The sequence below is a fragment of the Neovison vison genome, chromosome 3, assembly GCF_020171115.1.
Source record: "Neovison vison isolate M4711 chromosome 3, ASM_NN_V1, whole genome shotgun sequence".
In the NCBI taxonomy this organism is placed as follows: domain Eukaryota; kingdom Metazoa; phylum Chordata; class Mammalia; order Carnivora; family Mustelidae; genus Neogale; species Neogale vison.
The window spans coordinates 149,011,788-149,036,590 of NC_058093.1; the positions used below are offsets into that span (position 1 = coordinate 149,011,788).

At 51.5% G+C, this 24,803-nt stretch overlaps 1 protein-coding gene across 2 annotated transcripts in view; it reads right to left on the reverse strand.

The window, feature by feature from the left end:
* Nucleotides 1-23,408, reverse strand: part of CTIF (cap binding complex dependent translation initiation factor) — a 281,396-nt gene extending 257,988 nt beyond the window's left edge. For both annotated transcript variants that reach the window (XM_044243025.1, XM_044243023.1), the window contains exon 1: nt 23,227-23,408. The gene's annotated coding sequence lies outside the window, so the exon portion shown is untranslated. The remainder of the gene's footprint in view (nt 1-23,226) is intronic.
* Nucleotides 23,409-24,803: the final 1,395 nt, after the last annotated feature.

The following is a 24,803-nucleotide window of genomic DNA, read 5'->3' on the forward strand; positions in this document are numbered from 1 at the left end:
AGGGCAAGAATTTTTGTCTCATTTGTTCATTTGCTATATTCCTCATTCCTAGAAAAAAGCCTGGCGTATAGTTGTTGCTCAAAATTATCTGTTGTGGGGGGCGCGCCTGGGTGGCTCAGTGGGGTAAAGCCTCTGCCTTCAGCTCAGGTCATGATCCCAGGGTCCTGGGATTGAGCCCCACATCGAGCTCTCTGCTCGGCAGGGAGCCTGCTTTCCTGCCCCCCTGCCTGCCTCTCTGTCTATTTGTGATCTCTCTCTCTCTCTCTGTCAAATAAATAAAATCTTTAAAAAAAAAAATTGGGGCGCCTGAGTGGCTCACTGGGTTAAAGCCTCTGTCTTCAGCTCGGGTCATGATCCCAGGGTCCTGGGATCGAGCCCCGCATTGGGCTCTCTGCTCGGTAGGGAGTCTGCTTCCTCCTCTCTCTCTCTCTCTCTCTCTCTGCCTGTCTGCCTACTTGTGATCTCTGTCTGAAAATAAATAAATAAAAAATCTTAAAAAAAAAATTAACTATTGAGTAAGTCTGTTGAATAAATGAGACTATAAACTCTTTGACTATCTGTTTCATAGACTTAAAAAAATTTTTAATGATCGAGGGGCGCCTGGGTGGCTCCGTCAGCTAAGCATCTGGGTCTTGATTTTGGCTCAGGTCATGATCTCAGAGTCCTGGGATTGAGCCCCGAGGAGGGCTCCTCCTGATCACTGGGAAGTCTGCTTGTCTCCCTCTCCCTCTGCCCCCCATGCTCTCTCTCAAATAAATAAATCTTAAAAAAAAAAAAATTAATGATTGGATCCAAATCCAAATCTATAGTTTCTCAGCCTGGTCTTGACCTAAGTGGGTTCCTGGCTATGGGGTACTGCTAGCCACAAGATGGGTGCCACAAGTCCTGTCCTCTAGGCTCCGGCATTACTTATCCCTTCCAAAAAGTCCCTGTCCTGTCATCTAGCCGAAGCCACCCTCAAGGGGATTTCTGCAGCTATTCCAAAGCTATTGTTTCCTTCTGGATGAGACAAAGAACTGGAACTCCCACCCCAAAGGGAAACACCTCTCCAAGAGGCAAGTGAGAGGAAGAGGCTGGCCCCGAGGCATCAGCTGCCATCCTAGCTGTCACCTCCCAAACCAAGCAGTGGAATAGGGTGACTGCCCACAGCATTGGAAGGGTGTTCCTGGTGTCCCTAATGTCCCTGCTGCGTCACAACGAGACCAACCTCTCCATCCCCGACCACCGACCCCCGACCCCTGACCCCCGAGAGCCCAGCCTGGCTCTGGAAATAGCTCCTTCCCTTCTAAGTGCCTTCCCTGAGGTGCTGGCCCCCTAATCTGGGGATTTGCCTCCTCTCTTCCTTATCAGCTTTGGGGAGGCCCCTCTGCGCCACTCATGGAAAGGAGCACAAAGAGGCACTGAGTCCCAGAAGCTCCCAGTCAGGAGACAGGATTCTGCAGAAGCACACCGCCACAGTGGCTGGGGCCCAGCATTCTGGAGAGGGGTATGTCAGTCCCTAGATCGCTGCAATGTCCAGAATGGGGGCGGCCTTCCTCAAGGGTTCAAGGCAAGAGGTCCCTGGATAAGCCAGAAATACAGGACATGTGGGAGGTTCCCAAGTCACAGTTCAGGGCCAAGGTCGGGAGGGAGAGCTCCCTCCCCAGGTAACAATCCAACCCACATGGTCTCAGCTCACACCCTGCACACGCCCTTCAACACCTCCAGAGGCTTCCTCCATTACTAATGAGTTCAAGTTCACCCAAGCCCACGCAAGACCTGGCCCCTGCAGCCTCACTGCCAGTTGGCCACCCCTTTCCCCTTGCTCACTCCCTTTGGTCCTAGTGGTCAAGCTCCTCAAACAGACAATGCTTCCGGACCCTCCCGGATACCCCCCACTTCCTTCAGGACTCCGCCGTTACTACCCTCCGTTCACTGTTCCTCTCTCAGACCCCCGGCCCTTGGCCCTGCTTTATTCCCCTTCAGAGCGTGCCCTCATCTGTGGTCAGAGAGCTCCAGGAGATTTGGTCCTGCCCACAGCAGCATCCCAGCAGCTAGACTGGGATTCAGGATATTGAAGGGTATACCGACTGAATGAATGAACAAATTCCCCCTCATTCACGCACCACACACTTCTTCCCCTGTTGGTGATCTGTGCACGTGTGTGTGTGTGTGTGCGCGCGCGTGCCCGGTGACACAAACTGTAGCATGTGAGGCAAGGCTGGGGGCCAGAATGCCCAGAGGCCACAGCCTCGGTCTGTGAAATGGGCCGGCAGCACTGCTGAAAAAAGCATACAGAGCACGCCGAGATCCCTGGGTAAGAGGCACCATGTTCCCGAAAACAATCATTAGTTCAGCTCTATAAGCTGCCTCATGTTCATCCTTGGCCTGCTGGTCAACCTGCGCTGGAAAAGGAAAGGTGATGACCTCTGGGCCCTGAGATGCAGATGGGAGAGACAGTCAGGAGGTCACATACACCAGCCCAGTCTTCCCACCTTGCATGATCCTTCTTTGGGCTGCGGTTTTACCTGCATTTCTGGATGTGCCCCAGCCACACGATCCATCTGTCCCCCAAAGCATCCAGCACATAGTGGGGGTCCTACTACCCCTCCTAAGAGCTCACGGTACTGTCAGCAAGCCCTGTCCTAAGCACATGCACCTGCCCACTTCGGCCTTGCAGTGGCCCTAGGAAAGAGGCACTATTATTGCCCCATTCTACAGAACTAACGCTCGAAGACTGGTCTGTGTCTGCGGCTGGTTCTGGGGTGAGGCAGAAAGAGCATGAGTTGAGACGGAGAGAATGAGGCCTCTGGTCCCGGCGTCAGCCGCAACGTCTGCGTGAGATCTAATCTCTCAGAGCATCATTGTGCTGGCCCACATAGAAGGCAAGAGGGTCCTCGGTACATTCACAAAATACGACACAGATGAGTGGCAGCTGGCGTTATTTATGAGGGTGACAATCCTGGCCATTTCCCTTAGCAGGAGGATGGAAAAGGCCTGGACAGCCGGGAAGCACAGACTAAAAGGGGACAGTCCGTGGTGACACAGCTGCTCTGGTCTATGGAAACTGGGGGCTCAGCGGCAAGAAACAGGACTTGAAACAAATGAAAAATCTGGGCTACTTAAGTATTCAAAATTATTTAACATACCTGCAAGGCAGCCATTGCCATTCAAGGGGGAAAGGGAGCAAAGGCAAAAATTACCCTAATGTTCAAGTGATGAGGTGGCAATTCTCTTCTTGAAATATGTGTGTGTGTGTGTATGATTTTAAGTGGATGTTTAATGCAGTGGTAGCACCGGATTTTCAGTAACATTTTTAAGTTGTGAAAAATCTACACGGACTAATGAGGTATCTTCATTGAGAACCAAACTTCTATTTCCCAAAATATCCCCCCAAATTAAACAGCTTCATTTTATTCAAGTATCTGCTGTTTTCTGTTTAGTTAGTTATTAGGTGAATAAGGTCAAATATTCTTCTAGGAGAATCTAGAGGAGAGCCAGGCTTTGGAGACCCCTATCAGGGCCTGGGGAGGGGCGGTCTGTAGCACATGGAGATGCCCCAAGACAGGGGCACGGACCTGTGGCCATCCCCACATGGGCGGTCTCACCCCTCAGGTCTGTAAGGTCCCTGTTGGCATTCCAGGTGGCAGGCAAAGCATTTGGGAAAAGGAGGAATACCACCCACTCCCACAAAAGCCCCTTTTGCTTTGGACCTCCTGGGCCTCTGGGCCTCCCAAGGATGGACTCTGGCCATGCCTAAGACAGCGGGACTACAAGGAGGGAGCATTTCTGAAGAGCAGGCTCATGAGAACAAGGGAAAACCCAATTTGGATAAACCACGAGAGCAAAGTGGCTGAGAGCAGTCAAAACAAATCTGAAGAACTTAAACCCCACTCCCCCAAATCAGAAATCTCCTACAGAGAAGGAACTGGGATGCCTCGTTGTTAAAAAGATTCTTTCATCATTCTGGGGAAGTCAGAGAAGTAGTGTGCTGCTGGCTGGGGGAGAAGGCAAGGCCAGGGACCTGGGACAGGAAGGGAACCCCTGGAAAGAGCCTAGACTACACACACTTGGGAGTCCCAAGCCCCACTGAGGAAGGCAGGGACACAGGCCCATGAGAAAAGGCAGAAACAGCAGAAACCTCAAAATAGGGCAGACCCCCTCTGTCTAGGGCAGAGGAGCTACTGGCCAGGGACGGGGGCAGGGGTGAGGGTCCACTAAGAACCAGGGATCCTCTTAAATCACCAAACTAAATAGATACCATTGCTGAGACCAGCCAAACATCAAAGAATAAATTCCCCCAAGAATCCAGTCACCTTCAAACCTCCACCAAGATCAAGGTCAGCTTTCCTTTGGCTCTAAAGAGCCTTTCCAAAGGGCAGGGAAGGCTGTATTTTATCCCTGCAGACTCCTCACTTCCGGGAAAGGAGGGCTCAGTTAAGACAGCTAATTTGCATACAGGGAAGACCCCCAAGGGCCCTCCTGCAGCCCCAGGCTCCCCTCCCCCCAGGAAATGCTGCCATTAACCTTCTAACTCCTCCAGTTGCTGGTAGGAGGAAACTAGGAAGGTGACATTCAGCATGGGAAGTCAGCCCTTGTTGAATTTTATGACTCCATTCTGAAGTAAATCACTCTGACCCTCGGAACTGGCTCCAAATAGATTTATTGGTTTTAATACTTGTTTGGGGCACTGCAATTAATTGAAAGATGCCTTCTGCCAGTGATTGTTCTGGAATACGCACCTGGGTCTCCAAGCACTCATTTTTATTGGGCATAATTACGATCGTCTAGAAATGGTGTTTGTCTGGAGTCCTTACTCCCAGAGAACAGTGCTCTCTGCAAGTCCTGGCCTGCCTGAGCTTCCAAAAACCAGGGTCAATGCCTGCTGTTGAAGGCAAAACAAGCTAAAGTCCCCTCTCCAAGATTAGGACCTTACCCTTATAGCTTCCTGAGATCATCAGATACAGTCTGCCCTGTGGGCAGGGAGAGGAGCCAAGGTATGAGGGGAAGAAACTGATCATCCCCACTCAGTTCTAGCCGGCTGGCCCCGTTCTACCCAGTCTTCCCAGGAGAATACCAGGGAGCAGCAGCATGGAGCAGTGGGTAGGTACATGGACTCCAGAGCCAGACTGCTGAATCTGAATCTTGCTCTTGTTATTCATTAGCTGTGTGATCTTAGGGAAGTTACTTAACCTCTCTGGTAACCCTGTCTCCGTTTTCTCTTCTCTAAAGCGGGGAGGATACTAACAGCCATCTCAGAGGGGTTTTATAAGGATTAAACCCATTGATACTGTTAAAGCACCTGGTACAGTGCCTGGCACACGGTAAATTTTAGAATTGACTTACTGGTCAAAAAAAGTGTTAAAAGTTATTTGAAGAAAAAATTTTGTGGCTAAAATTAAGTTTGAAAAGCATTATCCTAGACCAGGGGGTCCACAAACTTTCTGTGAAGTGCCAGAGGATAAATATCTTAGGCTTTGTGAGCCATACAGTCTCTGCTGCAAGGAGCCAGGGCCAGCCACGGACACGCTCCCAGCAATAGATGTGACTGTTCCAGTAAAACGTCACTTAGAAAACCAGGCAGGGTCGGGGAGGGGCCCAGGTGGCTCTATCAGTTAAGGGTCTGCCTTTGGCCGAGGTCATGATTCCAGGGGCCTGGTACGGAGCCCTGCGTGGAGTCTGCTTCTCTTTCTCCCTCTGCCCCTCCCCCAACTTTTGTTCATGCTCTCTCTTTCTCTCTCTCTCTCTCTCAAATAAATAAATAAAATCTTAAAAAAAAAAGAAGAAGAAAAAGAAGAAGAAAGAAAGAAAAACATGCATTGGGCCAGCTTGGGTCTGTGGGCCTTTTGTATTTACCAACCCTTGGACTAGACCCAATGCCCTACTTTACAGATGAGGAGGACACAGCAGGGAGTTATTTGACAGCTGGAACCAAGGTCTCTGCCCTCCTAGGCCCTGTTTGAAAATGGAGAGCCCAGAAAGGGAGAGAGAAATCAACCCTGCATTCAGAACATGCTCATGGTGTTCTGCCAGTTAAAGAGCACACCGTGAGAAGTGACACGGAGGCCACCACTTTCCATCTATGACACACACCCTGGGCTCGGTGAAGGTGAGGCCCAGGAAAGGGGTGTCCCATGATTCATCTCGATAGCCCCCCAGCTGGCAGCCCAGGAGCTTGTCACTGTAGGATTGCTCCGAGGACTGTAGGATTGTCGCTAAGTGGGATGCCATGCAGGGGAAGGGTCCCACCCAGGACAGCCAGGGGCCTGGACATCCTTATTTCAGTGAATTCTGGGAGTGATTAAGTACAGCCCCTTCCCCATACCCATGACAGGGGCAAGCCACTTGTTAAAGAACTGCAATATAAAAGGCACTTCACAGAATTCAAAACGAGCAAAAAGGGTTTTAGAAACATTTCTTTCTTCATCCCTCCACACACCATGGTGACGAGCAGATAAAATCTGTGTCTCGGTGAGGGTCTGTGAGAAGGAAGGGTGCTCCGTCTCTATGAGACCAGCTCTTGTGGTTTAAACATGACCCCCAGAATGTCTGACTCTGGTCGCATCAAGAAACGGGGTCTCTCTGTCCCTTCCCCAGGAATTCAGACTCAGGGACCGCTTGACCTACAGCATGTGGGAGTGACAAGTGAGCCAGCGTCCAGGCCCAGCCTGGAAGAAATCGGCCATTTCTCCTTCCTGTTTCTTGGGACATTCACTTTGGAAGCCAGCCACCGTGCTCAGAGGAAGCCCGAGCAGCTCCATGGAGAAGAACCGATGGCCAGCCCATCTTGCTGGCCATGGGACTGAGCCATCTTGGAAGAGATCTTCTGGGAGCGGCCTGAGCCAGCCCAGCGGACACCATGCGGATACAGTCAGGCTGCATCTGCTGGGCACTGCCCAAATTGCAGACTCATGAGCAGAATTAATGACTCTTTTTGTTTAAGTCACTAAATTTTAGGGTGCTTTGTTGCACAGCAATACGAACTAGAATAGGCTCTTACATGTCAACCGCTTGCTCAGGTCACAAAGCTATTCACTTCCACAGGTCACTCAAGAAAATACTGTTTTGTTTTTTAGGAATCTGGGGGCTGGGATGGGAATACAGGCCCCAGATTTCACATTCTGTTGTGCAGAGAAAGGTATATGATATTGTGATTTATAATAACAGACATAGATCTGGTCATCAGAGAGTTCCTAAAACCCTTGGAATTTATGAGAGAAAAAAGGTCTTGCATTCCTAATAAGCCCTTTTCCACCCAAAGTAGGTTCTGTTAATGAGGGGACTCTTGGAAAGCACCTAAGGACAGGGCTCCTTGCCGTGGAACTTGCCCTGTGATTAGAGGGCTGGAACTTTCGATCCCACCCCCTGACCTCAGGAGATGGGAGAAGGGCTGGAGGTTGAATCCATTGCCAATGGCCAATGACTTAATCAACCATGCCTCTGTAATCAAGCTCCCTAAAAACCCAACGACAGGGTTCAGAGAGCTTCCAGGTTGGTGGACACATGAAGATTCGGGAGAATAGCATGCTCCAAGAGGTCATGGAAGCTCTGGGGTCTTTCTATACACCCCACCCTATGCATCTCTTCCATCTGGCTGTTCCTGAGTTATATCCTTCCATAATAAATCAGTAACCTAGTAAGCAAAATGTTTCTTGGAGTCCTGGGAGCCACTGTAACAAATCAATGGAACTTAAGGAGCAGGGTCATTGGAATCTCCAATCTATAGTCAATCAGAAGCACAGTGTCTGAATCTGGTGTGTTTGGGGGGTGGGTGGCAGTATGGAGGGTCTTATAGAACTGAGCCTTTAACCTTTGGGATCTGATGCTATCTCTGGGAAAAGGAGGTATTTTGTAGGACTAAGTCCTTAACCTGTGGGATCTGACCTATTTCCAGGGAGACAGTGCCAGAATGGAGCTCGATCGTAGACTACCCAGTTGGTGTCAGGGGATTGCTTGGTGGTGTGGAAATCCCATACACACATCATATTGGGAGCAGAATCATAAGGTGCGAAGATATTTGGGGGGGAACTAGAAAAGAGAAAGTATATCTCAGGAGATAGGGCCAATATTTTTTATCAAAAAAAATTTTTTTTAATTCATATAAGCATAACAACAAATTTGAGAATGAGACCCCAGAGTCCCAATTCAGACATAAGATGCCAGTTGAGAGAGTCCTGATTTCACATATTCAAACGCACAACCTGATTTTTCATTCAGAAAATATAGTCACCATGGCTCATGACGTGGAAGAGATGACATTGGCCTAAAAATGTTGAGTCTAGTGGGATAAGTCATTATCCCAACTTCAGGATAACTCTTACAGATGACCTGAATTTGAGCAGCAAAACTCTGACGGGTTTATTGGAATAAGTTAGACGTAAAATGTGCCTCTTAGTTACCTTTAGACAAGAGTATTTATTAGTGGTTGGTGAATGGATGTCAAACAGAACACTCTTTACCATAGCACAAGAGATGCTAAACCTTTCTGACAATTAAATATATTAACTGTCATTGTGCTGAGGTTATTCGAGGGCCAATTAAGAAGTTTCTGGTTGGGAGGCCTGGGTGGCTCAGTCAGTTAAGCCGCTGCCTTCGGCTCAGGTCATGATCCCAGGGTCTGGGGATCGAGTCCCACATCAGACTCCTTGCTCAGCAGGGAGCCTGCTTCTCTCTCTGCCTCTGCCTCTGCCTGCCACTCTGCCTGTTTGTGTGCTCTCTCTCTCTCTGACAAATAAATACATAAATACATAAATAAAATCTTTTTTATTTGACATACAGAGATCACAAGCAGGCAGAGAGAGAGGAGGAAGCAGGCTTCTCGCAGAGCAGAGAGCCCGATGTGGGGCTCGATCCCAGGACCCCAGGATCATGACCTGAGCCAAAGGCAGAGGCTTTAACTCACTGAGCCACCCAGGCGCCCCTACATAAATAAAATCTTAAAAAAATGAAAAAGCAGGATGTATGACATCCTTGTCTTAAAAAAAAAAAGAAGAAGTTTCTGGTTATCAAAGTCCTGGATGACAGAAGTTACGGTTTAGAAAGTCTAAATTTACAAAACGTCTGCTTTTGAAAAAAACTGAAGACTGTATAAAAGGACTCTTTGCTTTACAAAAATATTTACTGAGGTTGTCTTCAGTTAACGACCATGTTCTATGAATACAAATTACGGCCATATATATAAATGTTTTATATGCATTAATAAATATTTAGGAACCCACACTTGGTACATGAAAAGAGGTAGCCTCAGGCTGAAATGGAACATCTATTATTCAAAACTGTCCCAATGCCAAGTGACATAAACCCAACCCAACTTGCTTATGCAGCCTTTCGCAAAATTCACGACCTTGGAGTTGTCCGTCCTGCTCCTATCACCAGCTATAATATTATTATTGACCTTGTATCGACTTTTTATTAAACTTAGCATCCTGTTAAGCAACAGTGCGATCACAAGTTCCACGGACTTTTTCTTCCCCTTGGAGGCACATTTAAATGTTGTAAATTTTTTAAAAGTTGTAATTTTTTGCAAGTCATAGATAGTCAAATGAAAATCAGCCTACACTCCATCGGAAGAATGAATGCCTTACTCAGAGGCATAAAAGTTAAGGGTGCTTCCTGAATGGAGAACCAGCCCTTAATTTGTTTTCTCACTGGTTTCTCTTGCCTCGGTCTCCCAATGGAAGAAGCAACATTAGCCCTGCCAACTCCCAAGAACATCAGGAGTAACGACCCCGTGCTTCTGACAAGGGCACGCTCCGAGGTGCTAATGGACAGCTACCCATCCACAGCAAGCAGCCTGCTCAGTGAACCCGCACCCACTGGGATCTGAAGGCCTCTGAATGCTGGAGCCTGGGCATGGGCATTCGGGAACTGTGGAGATCATGCACAGGCCATGGGGGAACTAGAAACTTGACACAGTGCTTTTCTGGGTCTGAAATCCATTACAGATATATTAAATAAACTTGGCTCTAATGGGGTAACTAAAAAAATCACTAAAACCCTATGAGGATAAACCAGGAGCGGGGCTGCCCGGGTTAAAACCAGGTCCCCGACAGTGTCCCTAAGCAGCCCAGCCAACCTTCCTCTTGTTCTAACGGACCCATTTTCAGCCCGTGGAATCCCAGTTCTCACCTTGTTCTCGCCTTCACCCTCACCTGCTGTCCACCTGGCTCAAACAGGAAATGGAAACCAGATGGGCCAAGATGCAGAGGACTTGGGCTCAACGTGGGCTCCCAAGGTTCCGCCCCCATGGCTGGTTTCTCTCCAGCGTGAATGTGGCCACAGTCAACCACTTCCGTTTCACCCGGAGGAAGAAAACACATTACATGACTCCCCAGTAACCCTTTCCCCATCCCCTTCAGAGGGTCTCACTCAGAGCCCACATCCTTAACAGACCTAGAACGGGGCCTGGCCTGGGGCAGAGATAATGTCTACCTTATTGAAAAAATTAATTCTATTGGGAAGGAGCAAGCTGCCAAGCCATACGTCCAAATGGCCAAATCAGGCAGCCCCCAAGCTGCTGTCTTCGGTGTACGCAAATGTCAAAGATGACATCACAGAGACCCTTCCTTCCCTACGCCAGTCCAGGCTGAGGACCTAATCCCTACTCTGGAGTACTGGGGACCTCAAAGGGAGACAAGCAGGGATGTTGGATAATTCTTCATCCAATCCCTGAGGTCACTGAGGAGAAAACATCAACCATGATGTGAGTTGCCCAAGGTCACCCAGGTCACCAGTGGCAGACCTGAGACCGGTGACCTTTTCAGATCACTGCAAGGGAACCTCAGCACAACCTGTCCATCTCTGTGGGTGATCCTTCAGAGGCAAAACTCAAGCAAAACTGACTACATCACCTAGGAGCTGTGTGACCGAGGGTAAATTACTTACCCTCTCTGTGCCTTCCTTTTCTCAACTATAGAAGAGAGGTTGTGAAGGCTAATTAATGAAACACAAGTGAAGGGCTCACTAAGTACTCATAACTGTAATAACCAACAAATAAACTGGCCCAGGGTTGTCAGGAGAACTACCACCTGTTCAATGCCTGGGTTGAGAGACATCTTCCCTGCTGTGCAAACACAGCCGCTCAGAGAGAAAAGTCCAGGTTTGGGAGTCACACACGCACCTGGAGTTGTAGCACAGACTAGGAAAGCCTACACAAGAGACTTCTGTGTTCCCACAGTTCCAGAGGCTAGAAGGCTGAGATGAAGACCAGCATGGTTTCCTCTGGGGCCTCTCTCCTTGACTTGTAGATGGCCGCCTTCCCCCTTTGTCCTCATCTCCCGGGTGTCCTAGTTCTGTGTCTTGCCTCTGTCTCTATGCCCTTTTTAAAAAAATTTTTTAAAGATTTTATTTATTTATTTGACACAGAGAGACACAGAGAAAGAGGAAATACAAGTAGGGGGAGTGAGAAAGGGAGAAGCAGGCTTCCTGCCCAGCAGGCAGCCCGATGTGGGGCTTGATCCCAGGACCTTGGGATTATGACCTGAGCCAAAAGCAGACACTTAGTGACTGAGCCACCCAGGCCCCCCATGTGCTCCTTTTTTAAGGATACCGTTGTATTGGTTTAAGGCCCACCCGTAGGACCTCCTTTTACCTGAATTACCTCTTTAAGGGCTCTGTCTCCAAACACAGTCTTATTCGAGGTAATGGGGGTTCCAATTCCACCCCTAACAGCATGGTGGGTTACCTTCCTTCCGCTTTAGGGAAGGATTAAGTAGAGATCCAGAAACCTCACACAGGGCCCCATGTTGCCCCCACAATGACCTGGTTTTAAATCTGGAGATGGCCAAGAGCAGCAAGTGCCTTTCCTCTTTCTAGCAACATGAACTTTGCTGTAAAAAAATGTATTTTCACGGAGCATGGACCCTATGGCAGGCACCGTCCTAGGATCTATCTGCAGATGACTCAGACTAGGATGGTATCAAGGTGCTTCTGATCTCAGAGAACAGATCAGGTGAGGCCCCAAGGAATAGTGGGAGTGACAGCACATGCCAAGTGCCCTAAAGATTTACAGACCAAGTCCGGAGGTGGAGGGGAAGATGAAACTGACCAGATTAGCAGAGTGTATAAAGACCTGAACAGGGATGGATTTGTCCCAGGACACTGGGCCGGCACCTACGGCCCAGGCTGTCTGTATGAAGGGGACAGAGGTTTGAGGAAGGGGAGATAGTGTCCTTCTTTAGGGCCAGACTTCCCAATCAGTACAGACAAGACTCTGCAGGACCCAAGGTATCCACATCCACAGCAATTTCTTCTTTCAACCCCATAGCTATCCTCAAAGGTGACCTATGTCTGCCATCAACCAGCCAGAGCCTCGACCCCTCAGTCCTGCTGTCTGGGCCACCTGCGACACAGGCTCCCTGCCTCTGGACAGTTCTGTCTGCCAGGGTCTCCCCTCAGTCCCAGTGGTGGAGGAGGAGACAGGCTACTGGCAGGGGGAGAAGGCACAGAACCCACCTACTGAGACCATGCAAAAGGCATCATAAGATACCTGGGGTCCTATGCTCCAATAACACCTGTGAGTTAAGAAATAATAATCACTAAAAAAGGTAAAACTATAGTGAAAGAAAGCAGATCAGTTTCCAGAGCCGGGGGTGCATTTTTTTCACTTCGATTATATTAAGGTATAAACAATTATTTCTCAATAAAGCTGACAACTCCCCCAAATAAGTCAATAAAATCATATTGAAATTTGTTGAGGCAAACAATAATCAATGCTCACCCAACCATGATTCTCCTCCCCATTCGCTTGCAAGCAGTCTCACCTCTTCCTGTAGATGAGGCAGAAAACACCAAGACTTGCTTTCTCAGCCTCCACAGAGCTAAGGCTTAAGTAGCCGCCCATTTCTCTACAATGGCACTTGCTGGAAATTCTAGCAGGGAGATTCTGGGAAAGGTGTCCATGCTTGAAAAATTAAAACTCAAGGGGAAATTCACTGTCCTGCCCACTCTCAGACACAGTTACATGAGAACAGGTGATGTGTGGAGCAGGGGCAGCCTTGCTATGACCATGAGGAGACAAGCTGGAGGATAAAGGCCAAAATGCTGAAAATGCTTGCCTGTAAGGTTAGATGAACTCCTTGAAATCATCCCTGACCCACTGAATTAACCAACCCTAGAACCCCTACCTTCGGACTTCTGGCTCCGTTAGTCTATAAACACCTTGTTTATTAAGCCCTTTGAGTCCAGTGTTCTTGTACCTGTCGCTAAGCGCATCCTACAAGCCAGGTGGTTTTCAGCTCTCCAAACTTCCACCTCCAGCTCCAACCTCAAAACTGAGATCGGGGTGAGACAGATGACAGATCCTTGTGGCTGGAAAACTAAGATTCATCAGAATTTTAAGCCCACAGTCCCCACAGAAAATGCTTTCCTCTCCAGCTCCTCAACAAAATGGGGAAGCGGTTGTCAGTTTCTTTGTAGGCACTATATCCTTCATCTCCCTGTGTGTCCTGCGGTGCAAATGAGTGATGATGGTGTCAGGTGTGACCCACACTACATCCCTGGTCCATGTGGCCATAAGCCCTCAGTGGCCCAGGACTGGCCCAGGTGACATCTGTGTCCCAACGTGATTATTAATAGCACTCCTTTCACTCTAAAATGTTTCTGCATTTGGACAAAAGAAATATCATTGCCCTGGCTGGCTTCAGCATACTTTTCTTTCCTCTTACCCAAGACTTCCCACATTATACAAACATGAGGCCATTCCGTCTTCCCCACCAAAATGAAGGTGGGTGGTAGGGACCCTGCCAGGTTCCCCAAATTCACCTGTCCCACAGCAGGTACGTGACACATGTCTGCTAAACTGAACCAAATGTTAACAGAGGTAAGGGCCTTAAGTTAAAAGGTTGGAGGCAAACCAGCATAAGGAACAACTTTTGGAGGGGGAAGAGAAAAAAATGGGTGCTTTCCCAGAATTCCTGACCCTCGCCACTGGGCCCTGTCAGCTGAGGCCCTGTGTGAAACCGGCGGTGTTTATCTGGACATCCAGCTGGCTGAGGCAACCTCACTGTTCAGGCAACTCATGTTCTGCCGAACTCAACGTGGTGCCTAGGGGATCTATGAATCCCACAGACCCCAACCATCCTGGACATACAAGGGAGCAGAAGGCCTTTTGTTCCCTGAGGACAGCCCAGGGCACTGCAGACAGACCCCAAGACAGATAAACTACATGCCTGAAAAAACATTCTTGATTGTGAACACCATTCAGTCCCGGGACTCATCAAGATGTGCTCAAACTCTTCAGTGTCTCAGCTAATGACCCACGAATATAGTGAATTCGTATTCGCCATATTGTGGCTTCTCAACTAGCGGTGAGATCGTGACAGGGCCGACCCGGAGGCAGGCCCTAAAAGGGAACAGCAGCCTTGGGAATTGTAGCTCCACCCACCCTGGAGGGAACCACACACATTCTTTCTGAATAACTTTGGGCCTCAACGGTCACAGGGACTGTTAGGCATCTCCACGCCTCTGCCTCTCTGCCTGTCTCCCTCACAGACCTTACTTCCACTCAGGGAGGCATACGGAGGACGTCTAGGCTGGTGCCCATCATAAAGGGATACCCCATCAACGCCAGCTCCCGGCCTCAAATCCTGGAGTCACTTACTTACAAGCTTATGAGCTGCAGTGTATTCTGGGTGCTGGAGGAAGAAATTTGCAGCGTATGCTGTTGCTTCTTCCATATGAATCTGAAAAGCACAGAGCCAAAGCTTCTCCAAACTTCTACATCACAGACTGTGCCTATGCAGCCAGCTCGGCTAAACTCGCAGCAATCTGCAAAAACTCCCTCGGTGCTCAGTAAGTTTAGATGGGACTTGGCTGGACACTCTCTTACAGAATCTTAGCTTGATAAATTAAGGCCCTTCTTGCGGAAGCCAACAGGATGGTGAGGGTCTGGAAAATCACAACAGCCGAAGGGGCCATGGGGGGAAATGGCTGGGTGCTGTCTGAGGCTTGTGGAAGGTCTTTCCAACTGCAAAAGGCTTCGAAGGAGGGAAGGGGCTGCCTCACAGAACAGTAGGCTCCTGGCTGCGGGTAGCGGGAAGCGTTGGAGCGAGATAAGCCAGGATTCCCACACTGGCTAGGAGACTGAATGGGGAACTCTAAGGTGTTTCCGAGTTTCAAGTTCCAGGAAACTGGACATGGGGGAGATGATGCGGTACACAGACCGGGGGACCCATAGCAGTTGGAGTCTGCATAGGGCACCCTTTGGGATAACTTGGACGGAAGCCTCTGTGGGGACTTGTCCTGAGTCAATGGTAAGGTAGAACATTCTGGCCTTCTGGGACGGGCTTGTCTGCAAGCTTCTACTAAGAGATGAAGCCCTGGGGCGGGAAGAGCCCTTCACAGGCCCTGCACACGCCTCCACAGGCGTGCAGCTGTCTCCAACGCCCTTTTGAAGGTTCCCACCTGTCCTCCTCTCCCACTCCGGCCTCTCTCTCCTCCTTGTCACTCATTCAGGCCACCTGGGTCATTCAGTATTCTCTCCAAGGTGGTAGATACTCAAGTTAGTGAAGGGTGAGGAATCCCAGAATCTTCCTGGTGCCCCTGGGAGCTGAGAGCCATGGGCTGGGGTAGCCTGGTCCCTGGACACTTTATCAGCTAACTCGTCCTCTTGGGGACTCTAGGTCACATTTGTGGTGGACATCCGAAGCCATAACAGGCCTAAGGTATTTTGTTTCCAGGGCTGATTTTGCCCCACTGGCGTGGGGGAAATCCAGGCCAAGATTGCCAAGCTCCTCCTCCCCCACATCCATGTTCATGGGCTGATGTCTATTCCCTCCTTTCTCCAAGTGTGAAAACCTTTGCAGGGGCCCAGTGTAGGAAGGGCCCTCCATTCCAACGCCCGTCTGGTCTCCCGGAGGAGACGTTGCCAGGACTCAACCCCCTTTGGTTCTGAGATTAGCAACCATCCCTCACACTCCAACCCCCAGGACTGGCCCAGCCCGAGTGGAAGCCGACTGTCCACACTCAGTTTCGAGTCCCCTGGGTAGTTCCCTTCCATTCCACGAGCTCCGCTTTTCTTCGAAACGATGCTAGTTATATTTTATCCAGCGTTTCTAGGTGCTTGGTAATTGGACGATTTTCAAGATTTTTACTCCACTATGATACTAAAAATATTTTAACTCAGTGTTGGGATACCCTCTTTGGACTTGCTCACAAGAACTTTCCCTGGCTGGCCTCCCACCCCGAACAACGAACTCCGGCCACATCCCTGCCGATATCCAACTGCAGGTACAACACCTACTGTGTGCGGCTCGTTCAGGCCCCAAAGACTCAAAACTGAAACAACCAGAGCTCTGCCTAAAACACATCAGCTCTCCAAGTGCATGAGGAATGAGAAGTACCTGCCAAGGGTCCACTATGGAAATCATCCTCTACGACTTGCACAGGGAGTACAAGCTTTCTCGAGGCTTCCTCTGTCCCCATCCGGGCCAGGCTTCCCTGCCCTTTTGCTCACCCCCCGAGCGCCTGGAACCGGGCTCCGCTCACCGCGGATGTTAAAAATGAACACGCCTCTCCCCTCACTCTCAAGGCTCCCAGCTGAAGTGTGCGCTCAGCTGTCGCCGGATCCTGCCAGCTGGGCCTCCAGCATGACACAGCATCCCCGCCCTGGCTTCCCTGACGACAGCGGGCCACCGGCTGGGCATGACAAAGGATTCTCTGACAATGGGAGGAAGAGGTCTTTTATTGTCTACAGCAGCCCCCTGGCGAGGTCCCGCTCCCAAGCAGCTCTTTCCCACTCCCATCATTGTAGCTCCTGCCCACACATCTTCCTCGGGCTGCTACCCTGCACACTGTTTTCCCGGAGACAGCTCCACTGGACCCTCCCACCCGCAGTTCAAATCCAACAACACACCATCTACCACGGAGCTCACGTGGTCCTCCTTCTCACCCCAGCCTCAGTCGACATGCTCCGACAACCGCAAGTTCACCCCTGGGTAAAGGCTGCCATCCACCCCATTAGTGAGGCCAGAAACCTGCAAGTCCCTGGGACTTCTCCTTTATTCCTCCGAGCGAAGCAGTCACTGCAGACTTTAGTCCCCAAATGTCTTTAATGCACAGCCTTGCCTCCATCCCTCTACTCATGGTCCTGGCTCCAGGCTTCATCCCCTGAGACCTGGATCCTAGATGGAACCTGTCATTGCCTCATCAGCCCAGTGGCCTCCTGGCTCAGGGCTCCAGGTCACATTCCCCACTGATCTAGGGCAGCGCGCCTCAGCCTTGCTTAAAGTCCCATCCTTTGTGCTCTACCTGCAGTATGACAGCCAACGTCCTCCCTGGGGCAGGCTCTCTTGGATCTGTGCCGTCCATGTCTGCCTCTCCACCTTTGAAGTTAACCTTGCTGCAGCAATCCCTGGCTATGCCCAGCCTCAGGTCACCCCTCCTAGGCACACGCTGTTCCTTCTCACTTCTGTCTCCTCTCCTGCTGGTTTCTTCTTTTCATCTATTTGCCTTCAGCTCCTACATTGTCTCCCTTAGGAAGCCCTCCCCAATCTCTGATTCTAGAACAGGTAGCCCCTTGATCTTTTTACTCTAAGGCCCTCAGAATGTTCTCAACCACTATGCTCACCACACAGTTTCCCCTTTACAGACGTTTGGGCCATTGCCCCAACTGAAAACCGATTCTAGGTCTGCCGGGACCTCAGACCAACTCCCCAATTCATCTCTTCCACAAAATCAACCCCATTGGCCCCATCTACATATCAGTGCTATGATAACTGTCTTCCTTACTTTCTCCATCCCATCCTTGAGGAAGTTAGCCAGCACTTGGGTCTGACTCCATGCTGGACATGAACCAACGATGGACATAAAAAGTTCTAAAAACTTTTTTTTACAAAACTGTCATATGATGTGATATGATGACCACCCCAGCCCTAGGCACTGGATTTGAAGTCTGAAGACCTGGGTTCCAATCCCCGCTCTACTGCTTCCTTGTGACTTGGGCATGTCACTAACCTTGGAGGCCCGATTTCCTCGTATACAAAATGGGAATAATGCTGATAGCCTCGCAGGGCTATGGTAAAAAGCAGATGAGATCACTTGTGTGCAGTACTTCACAAACTGTAAACCCAAAACAAATGTAGTCTCCTCTGCCAACCAGCCACCCGCCCCACTCCACTATCCCTGCCAGTAGTTTCTGTCCTTACTGAGTCAGGTGAAGATCCAGTGAAATGTGTGGGTCCTCTTCCTAGAAAAATGCACATACATAACAGCTTTGCAAACAATTTTGGGAGGTTGCTGAGGACCCTGCCATGAGAAGGGAAAGCCAAAGGCCAAACCTAAGTGCCCTGAGAAGTCCCCAGGCCTACCACCTCCCACAAATCTATGCCCTCAGCCGGATTCCTAGATGCCAAAGATGAAAGGCAGGGCAGGGAAGGGCAGTCTCAAAGGAAAGGAACCTTGAGACTCAGAGGTGAATTCCAGAGCCTTTCCCAGAACCAGAAGAAAGCAGAGAAGAGGTAACATTCTCACTCTTTGGGAAGTAAGAACCCCACTTGTTTCAGAAAGCACCACAATATGGAAAAGGAAAATTGATCACGGCATCAAAATCTGAACATTCTTGTCCCACTCTGCCAAGGGCTCTCAGTGATGCTGGGCAAGTCGTTTCACCTTGATGGGCCTCAGGGTCTTCACATGGAGATCAGCTCATTGGTTAGACCCATCCTGGATGTGGGTGCTTAATCTGGAGATGTATCTGTTTCCCCCTCCCTGTTCTGAACCACAGCTGTGGCCTGGGTTTAACTGCGAAATAAGAGGCAGATGTCGATAGCATGGTGAAATTCAGGGAGAAGGCCACCAACATAGCACTGTTCTAAATTAAATTGTGTGCAGCTCGAGGCAGGAGGGCAGAAGGGCAGGAGAGAAAAACCTGAATGTGAACAGCTGAGCTGAAGTGACTGAGTTGGCAGTGAGGCAGAGAGGTAGAGGATCCCCCCCAACAAAAGAACATCAAAAGAAGCTGCCATGTTATCAGTAAGCTATGTAACAATGCCACCACATTTGGAAAATTCCCAACAACTGTGATTCACCCGTCTGTTTGAACCTCCTGTTCTCTCTCCGGGCTTGGGACTCTCTCTCCATCCTACCTACCACCTCCTGCTTCCTCCTTCATCATCTGAACAACAAACAATGGAACCTTGAAACCACGCTAGTAGACCCCCAAACGGAGACCGTGTCAGGGACCCTAGAGGTGAATTTGGGAATGAACAGATAAAAAGCAGACCCATAGGAAAACATCCACCCTGACCTGCAAGACAGAAACTGCTAAGCCCAGGAAAGGCTTGAGTGAGACCTTGGCAGAAGCCCTAGAAAAGCACTGAAGGCAGCCGACCACAACCCACTGGAGCCCCAGAGAGCTGGGGCAGGACCATGGAGAACCATCTTTCAGCTCCCCGCTGCTTAGCACTCCGCTGGTTGACTTCAGCAGATGACTGCCTAACTTCCCCAGAAGGACATACCTTCAGGCCCACCTGGGAGGGTACAGACAGCCTGAAGCCCAGGGTAACAAGGGACAGAAGGCTGTTCTTCCTTTCTTGCTCCCTCTTGCATTTGCTCTGGAAAGGAACTGGCATTAGGAGTCCCTTCTGACCAACAAGTGTGAAATTGACTAAGTCCCAAGGTGAGTGCTCTAAAGTATTTATGATTTGTTCTCCTCTGCAGGCTGTGAATCATATGTTTTACTGCATTACAAAGTAGGTATTTCTACTACACTATCTTTGTGTGCCCCAAACACAGTAGAGTATCTAGCCTAAGATAGATGTTCAATAAACATATGCTGGACTTAAAATCTTACATTTATCTCCGCAGCTGGAATATGTTGTTACCAGGAGGGCACTACGTGTTCAATTTTCTTTGCACACACTTCTAGGTACAGAAACATGTAGGTACTCAATACATAGTTGTAAATGAGTGATTAGTTGGCCAAACCTAATAACCCTCCAGGCTATGTCTGAAACCCTTCCTGCATATGAACTCTGAAAAATACATCCAGCATGTAGGAACTCTTTGCTCTTTTCAGGGTTTCCCTATCCCCGGAGATGCAGAGGGCAGGATCACCTGGGATGGTTTCTCCAGGATCTACACTTAAACCAGCACCTAAAGAATAAACCGTAGATTCAATAAGGACACTGAATCCATAAACATACTCATAGGAACACAGGCAGGTGTTACATAAACACGCATGCTGTATGAATTTATTACATGGTATGATTCTGGTACAGTGCATGTATCAAAGACGATAACCACTCACCATTAACAAATTATCAGATGCATAATGCAGCAGTGCCTACTTCTGTTCTTTAATGGCTATTCTCACTAGAACTGGAAACAAATCAACATTGTTTTGGCAAAGAAGAAATACCAGTATAATTTAGGACCTTACCCAGGTTCAGTACTTCCTGGGGTTCCAACACCTAATCTCAAAACAAAACACAACAAAATACCCAAACACACACACACACCCATAGTGGCCATTATTTGAATGAAAAGCCGCAGGCTGAGAAGAGAAATCACAAGACCACAGAGAGGGAGAAAGTAGCTCTTCCCCCTCTTAAAGGCCTTGGGCAAGTCATGGCACTTTCTGAGTCTCAGCCGGCTTATCTATAAAATGGGGTTAATAACCCCCTACCTCATAGGACCCTCTTAATAAATGTGATGATTCAAAGTGGGTATGGGGGGGGGAAGAAACGCCCTGTACTGTCTTACAAACATACTATTATTATGGAAATCTGTTAATCACCGATGGCGCTGTACCCCAGAATGCGTTACAAAATTCCTGCCTACAAGCATACATTATCTAGGACAGACACTTGACACACCAGAGATGATCTGTGTGTAAATCGAATCCTGTTTCACATACTCAAAGGGAGTTTCCTCAGGCGACCTGAGTGGGTCCTGTGAGGTACTGCACACCTAACGTTTGTTCGGCGCACTCTGTTCTCATATGATTCGGTTTTCTGGAAAGCCTGGCCATTGCCTTGCGCTGGCTGAGCATGCCCGAAGCTGGGATTCCAGAGGTTTTCGGGCCAGACCCCGCGCGGGGCAGGAGGGACCGGGCCCGGACAGCCCGCGGCCCCTCCCCGTGCTGTGGGCGGCTCCTTCCTCTCCCCTCCCGCTCCCGCGGCGGCGGCGCTCGTGCTGTGTCACTTTCGCTCTCCCGAGACTCCAGCCGCCGCGGGCCCGCACTCCACCGGCGTCCTCCCTTTGCGCGCCCGCCCCTAGCCTGGGAGATAATCTCCCGGCGGCACAGACCCGGCGGCGAAGGCGACGAAGCCGAGCGACTCGCCCGGCACCCGGTAGCGGCGCGGGCAGCAGAGCCCTAACTGGGCGGGCCGGGCAGCCTTTGCCCCCCACCGTCTACAGGACGAAGAACGGGAAGGGGCTCCGCAGAGCGCACTGGTCCTCTCCAGGGTCCGCGAGGCAGCGGCGGGGCGCGCGGGGACGCGCAGCCACAGAGAGCCTCGGAGCAAGGGTCAACCCGAGCGCGTCGGGAGGGTGGGGGGCGGCAACACGCGCGCACTCGCTCCCCGCCCGGCCAGACCTGCGCCCGGCACCGCCGGGTCAGGGGGCACTGGGGACGCGGAGGGAGGCACGGCGGGTCTCCCGCGCCACCGCGAGTCCGGAACTCCCTCGCCGACTCCGCGCACACGCAGCTGCAGGGGCTCCCCGGTCGCATAGCCGCAAGACCCCCAGTCCAAGTAACCCGGGCGCGCGCGCGCGCGCGGACACACACACATGACTAAGACCCCAACTGGGACCGCGAGGGGGCTGGCGGGACGATTCACCCGGTAGTCGGGCCCACGCGAGTCCCCACTACGCCGCGCTCTGTCCCCTCCACGCCCCGCCCCCCCACACACGCCAGAGCGGTGTGTACACACACACAAACAGCTGGGCGGGGGAGGCGACGCCTCGCTCCTTGGGGTGGGGACACACAGGCCTCCCGCAGCCAGCCCTCCCCTTTACAAGCCGCACCCCCTCCCTGCTCACACCCGGCCCAGAACCCCAGCCCTGAAAACTCCACGAAACCCAGCAGCCAACGCCGACCAGAGGAGGGGTTCCGAACCCCGATTGTCTTTTAACGTCAGTGTTAAGACATACCAACTCACACCCGCGGTCCCCGGGACGCCTCCTTCAGAAGCACCCGGGCTCGGGCCCGTGGTCCTCTGGGCCGCGGACCTCCGCTGCCGCAGACCGAACCACCACCCCCTGCCCTCCCTGCCCCCCACGACCCGCGTCCAGGACAGTCACCTGCTCGTCGTCCCGAAGAGCCCGAGCCGGAGCCCACCCCGCGGCCACTCGGGTCACTCGCCACCGCGAGCAGGCTTTTCACAGCCTGTCAACTTAACCGCCGCTCGGCCGGGCGGATCTATTCCCCAGGCCCAATTACACCGCGGCGACAGGAATAATAATAAAGCCAACAGAATCACCACCGTAGGGAATGTCCACAACTGCGACCGCAATGGCTGCACCGATTCGGGTTCCTCCTCTGCTCCCATCCCCCGCGCCCCCCGCGGCCCGCAGGCTCACAGGGGACGGAGGGAGGGTGCCGCCTGTCTAGACGACAGACATCCCCGCGCTCGCGGGGACGGGCGCGCACACACTCTCGCACGGCCGCTGCTACAGACACAATCAGTCACCACAGGAGGGAGGGGCTGCGTGGAGACACTCTCTCGGAGTCCCTCCGGCAGCCGCCAGCGCAGCAGCCTCCGGCCCGGAGTCGCCACCCAGGGCCGCGCTCCCTACCTCGGCGGAGCGCGGTCAGAACAGCTGCAAGTTTGGCTGGTACTAAAGCAACTGCTTGATGCAGCAAATGCGGGCTTCAAAACAAAAGGGAGAGCAATCACGCTCGCTCTCTTCCTCCCCCCCGGCTCGGAACCCGGCACATGACAGCGGCTACACCGCGCGGCTCGGACGCGAGCCGGGCTCCAGCCGTGCGCCCCCCGAGAACCCCCTCTTCTCGGGAGCCCCAAGGCTGAGGCTCCCCACTGGGCGGGGAGCCCTGCGGGGAAGGGGCGACCCTGGGGAGGGGGCGAGATCGTGGAGTCCAGTCCGCGACCGAGAGGGGGTCGGAGGATCGGCGCCGACGCCGGGCAGCCGGGGGCGCAGGGAGGGGGAAGGGGGCTAATTGTTTGGGGCGGTTTTCTCGGGTTTATCTATAAGCACGCGCACGTCACGCAGCCCTCCCGGCGGGTCCCCGAATCGATCCGCAAGCCGAGCTGACTGAAAGAGGGGGGCGGGCGGGGGGATGCTCACCTCGGGGTTCCTCCGGCCGCCGCTCCGAGTCCGAGTCGGGGGTGGGGGAAGGGGGCAGGGAAGGGGAAGGGAGGGAGAAGGCTCGAGAGAGCCGACTCCTGCCTCGAGTTCCGCGCGTCCCGGCTGCGGAGGGGATCGGCGCCCCAGCGCACAAACCCAACCGGGAGGGGAGGGAGGGAGGGAGGGAAGGGAAAGAGAGAGGGAGGGAGGGGCGGGCGGGTGGGGGGGAGGGCGTAGAGGAAGGAAAAAAAAAAAAAGATCCCTGCTCTGACACAGGGAAAGAGAATGTAGGAGAGTGACGTCCCGGCCCCTCCCTCCCCTCCGGCCACGTGCAAAGACTTGAAAGGAAAGAGGGCGGCAGAAGGCCTGCTGGGTAATGTAGTTCGCCTTTCTTTCCCGGGATGGCGGGCCCTGGAGAGCTGGGCGCCGCCGGGACGCCGGGGATGCAGCGCACGCAGCGGAGACTGTCCGAAACCCGCCGGCCGACGCCCCCTCCCCGCGACCGTGGCACGGCCCTGGGTAGGGACCTCTGTGTAGAGAGAACTGAGGACTTAGGCACGGTCCAGGGAAACGTTTGGGTTCAGGGGCAGGAAGGCTTCCGTGCTGCAAGTGCAAAGTCTGTCCTAATGGCAGATAAAAGGAAGCTTTGTGTATGCACTGGGCGGTTCATGTGGCGTTATTAATGCTGCATGAAATGCTACCGTCTGTTATTGAGATGCATATGTTATAATTAACATCTGAACGTCTCTGTGGCAGGGGCGGGATGTTGTAATTAGATATGCACTTTGCAACCAATTAATTTTCCATTGGCCATGCTAAGGGTTAGAACGGGGGACCTGGTGGCTGGGAGAATTCAGTGCAGTGGATAATTCAGAATCACTTAACCGGATCACCAATGTTTTCCAAGTACCTACTAGGTGCCAGGCACTTGAGGTTCCGATAGAGAGGCCTTCCTGAGAAATATACGATGCTGTACACCCCTCCAAGCAAGGGGCTTATAAGGTCATCTGAGGAACTGTGTGACACATGACTGCAGTAGAAATCCATTTATTACCACATATAACATTTGGTGAGCACTTGCCACAGATGGGACATGTCTGCAACACCAATACAAGTAAGACCCTTAGTTCCTTCTCTCCAGGAGCTCAAAGTCTAGTGTGAGGTCCACAGTCAATGAAAATGTAGGCAATAAGGCAACACTTAACACAGGGATAAGCAGAAAGTTCTAAGGAGCCCTCTGCAGGAGCAGCTAACCAGGATGGAGGGTGGCTGCAGGATAGAAGGCTTCCTGGAGGAGGTGGCACTTGACCTAAGAATCACTAAAAAAAATTTTTTTTAAGATTTTATTTATTTATTTGACAGATAGAGATCACAAGTCGGCAGAGAGGCAGGCAGAGAGCAAGGAGGAAGCAGGCTCCCTGTCCAGCAGAGAGCCTGAGCTCAATCCCAGGACCCCAGGATCATGACCTGAGCTGAAGCAGAGGCTTTAACCCACTGAGCCACCCAAGCGCCCAAATCACTAAGATTTTTAAGAAAGGCAAAGGAAGGGGTAAACATCTCACTAAGGCTACAAAGGC